This window comes from Panthera pardus, unplaced genomic scaffold (assembly GCF_024362965.1).
Source record: "Panthera pardus isolate Hobbes unplaced genomic scaffold, ASM2436296v1 HiC_scaffold_18, whole genome shotgun sequence".
NCBI classification, from domain to species: Eukaryota; Metazoa; Chordata; class Mammalia; order Carnivora; family Felidae; genus Panthera; species Panthera pardus.
The window spans coordinates 30,443,587-30,451,975 of record NW_026526743.1 but is presented as its reverse complement, the minus strand read 5'-3'; positions in this window follow the sequence as shown (position 1 = coordinate 30,451,975).

The following is an 8,389-nucleotide window of genomic DNA, read 5'->3' as shown; positions in this document are numbered from 1 at the left end:
ATAAGTGTGAGGCAGGCAGGGACACAGACCCATCAGGAAACTCATGCATCTTGACGGCTTGAAACTGCCGATTTGCACTGCAGTTTTGTAAATGGGCATGCGAATCCTATAAGAGGAGAGTTAGGGAAACTTTAAAAAATGTCACCTCACGTTTGTGGGGTGCTAATCTCACATCTCTCTCCCCATGTGCTAATAATAGGCAATACTTATCTGGCACTTACTGTGTTCTTGGCACTGTCTACACTCTTCATATGAATTAAATTGTATTCACGACAACTTCATGATGTAGAGAGTACTATTGTCATGCTTTTACTACTGAGGATATTAAGTCCTGGAAAGATTGGTAAGATGTTTGCTGAAGGTCAGGCAGGAGCCGGGATGCCCGTCTAAGGCTTAGGAGCATGAAGGGCAGAGTCTGTGGAGGGGAGCACCAGGGACAACCCTGCACACCACCTTGAGTTGTCCGACTGTGTCCTTTAGCATCTCTGGAAGTCTTACCTCCGTACCTTCTTGTTATAAATCTCCTCAGGGCGAGGCGCCCGGGTGACTCAGTCGGTTGAGCCTCCGACTTCAGCTCAGGTCATGATCTCGTGGTTCGTGAGTTCGAGCCCCGCGTCGGGCTCTGTGCTGACATCGCGGAGCCTGGAGCCTGCTTCGGATTCTGGGTCTGCCTCTCTCTCTGTCTGTCTCTCTCTCTCTCTCTGCCCCTCCCCCACTCATGCTCTGTCTCTCTCTGTCTCAAAAATAAACATTAAAAAAAATTTTTTTTTAATAAAAAAAATCTCCTTGGGGGAGGTTTTACGTGAAATGGCATTTTCCTGTCAGCACAAGGGTGGTGGAGTGTTAACCTTGGGTCACTAGTGTCGGTGGCAAAATAACTGGGTGTAGAATTTTCAAAAGCCAATGTTATCACCAGGGGAGCAGCATGGGTCCACCCAATAGCTGTATCTCCTCTGTATTTACAGGATAGAGATGCTCCAGTCCCAGGGGTATCTTTACCCTGTCTCAGTTTAGATTACTCCAAACTGACTCCAAAAGAGCCAAAGATATCAGTGCAAATAGTTTATTTGGAAAGTGCCAAGGACACCAGTGGAGTAGTGGAGAAGTGATACGGGGAAGGGAACACGGCCAATCAAAGGTGCATTATTAGGGGCACCTGGGTGGCTCAGTCGGTTAAGCATCTGACTCTTGGCTTCAGCTCAGGTCATGATCTCACTGTTTGTGAGTTCCAGCCCCACGTCAGGCTCTGCACTGACATGGCAGAGCCTGCTTGGAATTCTCCATTTCCCCCTCTCTCTCTGCCCCTCCCCCACTCACCATCTCTCTCTCTCTCTCTCTCTCTCTCTCTCTCTCAAAAATAAATAAACATTAAAAAAAAAAAGGTGCATTATTAGATCAGCTTAGCCCCCGGAGGAACACATAGCCTTGGAATTAACTGCCTCTCCCCCCGCAAGGGACGAGGGAGCTGGGGCATTTATGCACCAACGTTCAAGAATTGTCAGTTGATGGCTTCTTCTGGGATTCTAATTCCCTAGCACTTCTGGCCTGCTCTGCACAGGGAGTGCAGCCTTCTGTGGATCTGGATGGACCGGGAGGACATTAAGCTAACTGAAATACTCTAGACACAGAGAGACAAATACTGCATGATCTCACTTATATGTAGAATCTAAAGATGTCAAACTCACAGAAGCAGAAAGTAGTGGTGGTTACCAGAGGGACAGGGAGATGGGGAGATGTTGGACAAAGGGTACAAAGTTTTAGTCATAAGATAAATAAGTTCTGAGGGTCTAAGGTACAGTCTGATGGCTAGTGTTAAGAATACTGTATTGAGGGGTGCCTGGGTGGCTCAGTCATTTAAGCATCTGACTCCGGCTCAGGTCATGATCTCACAGTTTGTGAATTCAAGCCCCCCACTGGGCTCAGTGCTGTCAACTTCAAATCCTCCTTCCCCCCTCTCTCTGACTCTCCTTTGCTCATGCTCTCTCGCTATCAAAAATAAATAAACATTTAAAAAAAGAATACTGTATTGCATACTCTAAAGTTTCTAAGGGAATAGATCCTAAGCCTTCTCAGCATGTGCGCGCACACACACACACACACACACACACACAAGTTACTTTGTAAGTTGACGGATGGGTCGATTTACTTGATTGTGATAGTCATTTCACAGCATACATGTATATCGAACCATCATACTGCATACCTTAAACACATACAATTTTTGTCAGTGATACCTCAAGAAAACGGGAGAGCCAGCCCTCAGGCCCAGAGACAAGGCACTGACAGCTGGAGGCCACCCGGGACAGAGCAGTGGGCAGGCTGGGTGCGGCCATCGCCTGTGGCATCCTTCAGACAAGCAGTGTGTATGCTGTTTGGAGATGGACAGACCTAGATTTTCACCCCAGTTCCACCGCTTACACCGTGACCTTGGACAAGTTACTTCATTTCCCTCTTTAGCACACAAGAGGTGGAAAGAGTCGTGACATGCCTGGGTCATGAACACCCAATAGGATAATACCCATGGAGCACATAGCGCTGGGCCTGACCGAGAAAAACGCAACTTCTCACCTTCTGATTATCCTCATTATTACCTGAAGTGACGCATCCAAGTGGAGTGAAGAGACTTGGGAAGGAAACGCCAGTCTCGGTGGTGCTCAGAGCAACTCAACACGCGCCAAACAATTTAGCCCTGTCAAAAGAATCAAGCTGCGTGAGGCTTCCATGAGCTTTTTCTTCCTTTTCCTCCCCCGAAAGGTCAAACGTATGCTCCGAGTGGGACATTTCCTTCAATCACTTTCAAAATAACAATTTGCCAGAACATTTTTATTAACCTTGAAACTTGTCCAATTCGTCCAGGAATAATAGGCTACAGTGATATGTATGATAATAAAGTCCCAAACAAACCTGGCCAACGAGTGACACATGGCCTCTCTCTTTGCACATAATTAAATGTTTTTTTTAAATGCCGAATGTGATCGGCACACAGAGCTGGTCCTCCCGAGGGGGAGTGTTAAGGGGCACACTGCCAAAGGGTGACGCGTTGCTTCGCTTTAATAAAGACGTAACGGCAACAACACTCCCCTCCATAACCGTGCCTCCTGGTGTTGAATCATCAGGTGTGGGCCAACAGGCACTAGGGAGAGGGGCCCAGGAGCTAAAGGTACAGATCGGAATTTCTCCTACAGGTGAAACATCCTATGTCCCCAAGCGATCGGGTGTGTGAGAGTCTTAGATCGGGTCCCCTGGAAATGGACCTTCATGCAGAAGGCTCCTCAGGGAATGTTCTCAGGAGACATTCCTGCCGGGATGTGGGAAGGCAGGATCAGGCAAAGAGGGAGGCTGGTCCTCTCCACCATCACAATTCCGGAGCCGGGGCGGCCCTGCAGAGGTATCCCAGATGGTCGCGAGGCAGCATAAGCCAATCTTTTCCAAACTTTTTTTCCCCTCTATTTTGTCATTATGAGAGTGTGTTTGCCAAAGTAGAAGGATAGAATTTATTTTATTTAACAGCCTTTAGCTTGGTTTATAACTTGTAAATATCCAGACATATGGTACGTGGGCTTCTATTTGTAGTCCTGCCCTGGGTCCTACAAGTGTTGGAGGCAGCCTCCGGGAAGGTGTTCAATCTCAGAAGCTTCAAGTCTACGTGGGTGGATCCAGTTGTGGAGGCAGCACACTCAAGGAAGGAAGGCTCTGCCATGTTGCGGCTACGTGACTCTGTCCACTGTAGGTAGACGCTCTCATCGTTATCCTTCCTTCCCCAGTCGGGACTTTGAGCAGCAGAGAGCTTTATTCTCTTGTTCAAGGTCACACAGCGGGTGAGCGGCAGAGCCAGGACTGAGACTAGACCAGTGAACCCAGGGCCGGTACTCTCCATGGCTCTGTGTGCAAGGCCGAGCAGAAATCTGGTCAATCCAGCAGGTGCTTGCACTGGGCCCACCTCTCACATTCTGTCTAGACTTTAAGGCTGTTGCAAATGTCACCTCCTCCAGGAAGCCCTCTCTGATTTTTCTCAGCCACATTGCTTTCATCACGTCGCTTGTGTCTTTCTCGGACATAAGCTTATATACCCTGATTAATGTGTAAGTTGCCTCCATGTGTATCTTATCTCCAGGACTAGAATAGGAGTTCCCTAATGACAGCGAATCTAACATACTCATCTCTGTATCCCTTCACAGTAGGGTTCTCTGGCTATGTGACAAAGTCCTACAAACTTAGGAGCTCAAAACAACACAAAGTGATTATCTCACAGTTTCTAGGTCTACAAGCCTGGGCTCAGAGTCTTCTTGTATGCCAATTGGTTGTTGGCTGAATTCACTCCCTTGCAGATGTAGAACTAAACTCCCATTTTCCTGCTAGCTGTCTGCTGGGAATTGCTCTCAGCCCCACAGTTCCTTGCCAGGTGGCTCCCACAGGCACTTCACAGAATGGATGTTTGCTTTCTTCCAAGCCAGCTGGGGTGCATCTCTCTGACTTTCTTGCCTGCAAGCAGCTGAAGGAAACTGGTTTTAATGCACGCGCATGATTAGGCCAGGCCCACCCAGGGTACTCTCTCTTTCGTAATACAATGCAACAATCACAGGTGTGATATAACCATACTCACAGATTCAACCCACACCCAAAGGGGAGGGGATTACACAAAGGTGCTGGGTCGTTGGGGATCATCTTAGCATTCCATTATACCCTTCTACCACCTTAATGTATCCTGTCCAAGCTTGCAAAGCGGTGAACTATTCCTCAGTTAGTTTCTCTTTCATTTCCCTACTTAATTGCATTTGGCAGGGGAACACAGAAGAACTCGGGATGCCTGCATTCCTTCAGTTAAAGAAGGAACTCGTATCAAAGAGGGCGGAAGTGACTGGGGTCGCTTTTATTCCTCTAATCCAGGATTTCCAAAAATAAATATACCACCGAGGGAATACACGATGATTTTAAGTGGTGCATGGGCACGGTAATAAATAATGTTGAAGCCCACAGTGAGAAATGCATTCCCTCTTCAATTCTTTTTTAATACCTCTTATTACATTAAGGAGAAAGTCTCAGTTTGGTGCCAATATGTCCTTAACACCTCCTACACTTGCGAATCTCCCTTTTTAACAAAGAGGCTCCGGCTCGAGACTTAAAGATGCAACAGTATCAAGAGAACGCTGAACAACATTTTCGCTTGTATTGTGCCAATTTTTAGGTCCCTTTTCCTTATGGCAAATCAGACCGGCCTTCACTCATGCTGCTGCTAAAAGATTTCTTTATCAAACTTTTATTTAAGAAAAAAGTCAATGTCCAAAACAGATGAACATAAGGGAAGGGAAACAAAAATCATATAAAAACAGGGAGGGGGACAAAACAGAAGAGACTCATAAATATGCGGAACAAACTGAGGGTTACTGGAGGGGTTGTGGGAGGGGGGATGGGCTGAATGGGTAAAGGGCATTAAGGAACCTACTCCTGAAATCATTGTTGCACTTTATGCTAACTAATTGGGATGTAAATTTAAAAAAAAAATTTTTTTAAATTAAAAAAAAGAAAAAAGAATGTCAATTTAAAGAAAATGATTATATAAATAATAGTCCTGGTAGGTCATGGACTTGGCAAAAGTCGTCCATGTAGGATGTGAATGATGGACGTTGGGTGTGGAGGGGGTAGACACAGTGCTCTAATCAGGGGTAAGATGGGCTGTGGCATCTGGGCTGGAGTTGAACCTACAGGTGGAGGTTAGGTCAGCTCAATTGCTGCCATATTGAAAAGAGAGAGGGAAAAGCCTGGACACTGGGGGCCGCACTTCCTGTCTTGCCTTGGCCCCTTGGCAACTATGCAGCCTCAAGGCATTCACTTCCCTTTCTGGATTGTAGGGTCCCCACTATAAAGTCAGGAATTTGTACTTGATCTTTGGTGTTCCTTTCAATCCTGACTTTCTATGATTCTGTGAATGAATCAGGCATTATATAGAACGCCTCCATAATCTTGACCCCCATATTTGCTATGGAATAAAAAAATCTTCCCATAGCTGCTCATTTGTTACAGCAGGTTTTCTCAACTCCTGCACTGTTGACCTTGGAGGGAGAATAATTCTCTGTTGTGAGGACCGTCCTGTGCATCCCATAACGTATTTAGCAGCTTCCCCGAACTAGATGCCAGTAGTAATCCCCCAGTTGTGACAACCAAAAATGTCTCCAAACATTGAGAGATGTCCCCTGGGGGACAAAATCGCCCTGGCTGGGAATCGGTGATTTAGGGAAAACTCATCTGGTTTTGTGAAATTTGTTCCATTGGTTCTCATGGAAAAACGTTACTCAGACTACCCCCACTGTATTTTGAGGCTGCAAGTTGCCTTCTATGGAGCAATAGGAGACACTATCTCACTGGATCGGTTGGTTCATTGAATAATTCACTCACTAATCATTTACTGAACGTGTTCATTTAAACTCCAGCCGAACAATGGTGAACAAGAACTTTCAAGAACTTGTGGTTGGCCCCCATTGATTTATGCATCATCTCTTACAAAATATGTATATTAAGCTATTGCTTATGTGCCCGTTCTTCCTCTAACATGTATAATTAAAAACAGCATTTATTATGCATAACTCTGCACCCATTTTAGAGACAGGAAAACTCCTTCAGAAGGCTGAGGGTATTGCCCTAGTTTACTTAACTAGTGGGATGCAGGAGCTAGAGAAAAGGCAGGAGAAAGGACTTGAATCCAGGCACATCTACCTGGTAACAAAGTCCCATAGACTTGTCTACTTTCCCAGGCAGATACTAACGAGCGCTGGGAAATTTCAGGGAGTCAGATTGAAGTTACAGAAGTATGAGGGAACAAAAGTAGATAAACATCTGCTAATCATCATCTGTAAGAAGGCTGCGTAAGAGCAAGCGTATGGCCCTTTCTAGTCCCAGGCTTCTAGACTCCCCAGAGAATCCAGTCCCGGTGGAAAAGATGCCGAGGATGAGACAGAAATAGAGGGAATTTGGTGGCCACAGCTAGAAAGCTGAGCACAACTTGAAAGAAGAAAAATGTAGTGGCCAAATTCAAAATGAACCGCACGGGGCACATCATGCTCTCGCTTTACTTGTTTAGATCCTTGAATCCATACAGGGCATCATCATCATCATCGAAGAATGGATCCTTCTTAAATGAAACCTGTTAAGGGAAGGCTCTTCTCATCCTTAGTTTAAGTCTTGCTTTTCTCCTGCAATCTGTTTGCAAAACAGATCCAAACCTTGAAAACTTCACACATTACCAGAGACAGAAATCTCTGCAGGTTCTTTCCTAGTTTCACTTTGGAGTGAACTGTATTACCCCCGAGATCATTTCACATGTCCCACTAAGGAGCAGGGGAGAGTTTTCAGTACGTGCAGTATATAACATGCTGATGTGGTTTCATCTCTATTTGCTGCCCCCTCCCCCTGTGATTTGTGATTTTTTCATAAATAATACAAAATCTGAGAGTAAGTGGAGGAATTTTATCTTGTTCCATCAAAAGAATTCTTGTTGGGGTGGAGACTTTTTTTTTTCCTAATGATCTTTAAATATCTTGAAAGACTAGTTGAGTCTAGCCACAAATGCCTTAATGGTGAAAAGCAAAATTACCCAAGAACTCGCTTAGAGTGTGGCTCTTGAAAATGTAATAAGGTAGAACATTTAGCATAGATGATATTGTAGCTACATTAATACAAATTGGCAGCTTGATCATTAAACTTTTAGGAAACTCATTGTATTTACCTTGGTGGGCTCCAAATATCAATAAATATCATGGCTGTTACAGATCGCCTTTGGAAAATACCAAAGCAATCAAAGTGAGTATGTCTGTATCTCCACTAGGTTATAGGTTCACTGAGGTCAGGAGAGGAACTTTGTATCTCACAGCACCAGGTATAATGACTTGCATCATAGGGTGCTGGAGCTAACTTGTACAGTTTATGTAAGCTGCAGGAAATTTGCAAGCCAATTGTAACATCCCTGGTAGCTTGAAATTGGCCATGGTGGAAATATTTACATCATGGAAATTGACAGACACAACAAATCAGGGCTATTTGTTGTTGCTGTTGTTGTTTGAGTGCTGATTTTTTTGCACAGAATCCAGTGCCCACGAAATGTTTGCTCACCTAGAATTTGGGAACTTCTATTTGGGGGAAATAACAAAAAAAAAAATACTAAACTAATGCCAGGGTAGAACATTACCCTAATTTTCCAAGTATAAATAGACCCTCATCGTATAGGCTATGTCTACATTTCCAACTTTATTGGATATTATACTCTTTCACACTGCCTTCTCTCTTTAAATTAATACTCTGACACTTAACACATTAGAATTAATACTCTGATATCCGTTTTGGGACCCTACAGTTCACCAGGCATTTTGCCAGAGACAGAGGGCACTCAATATGACTA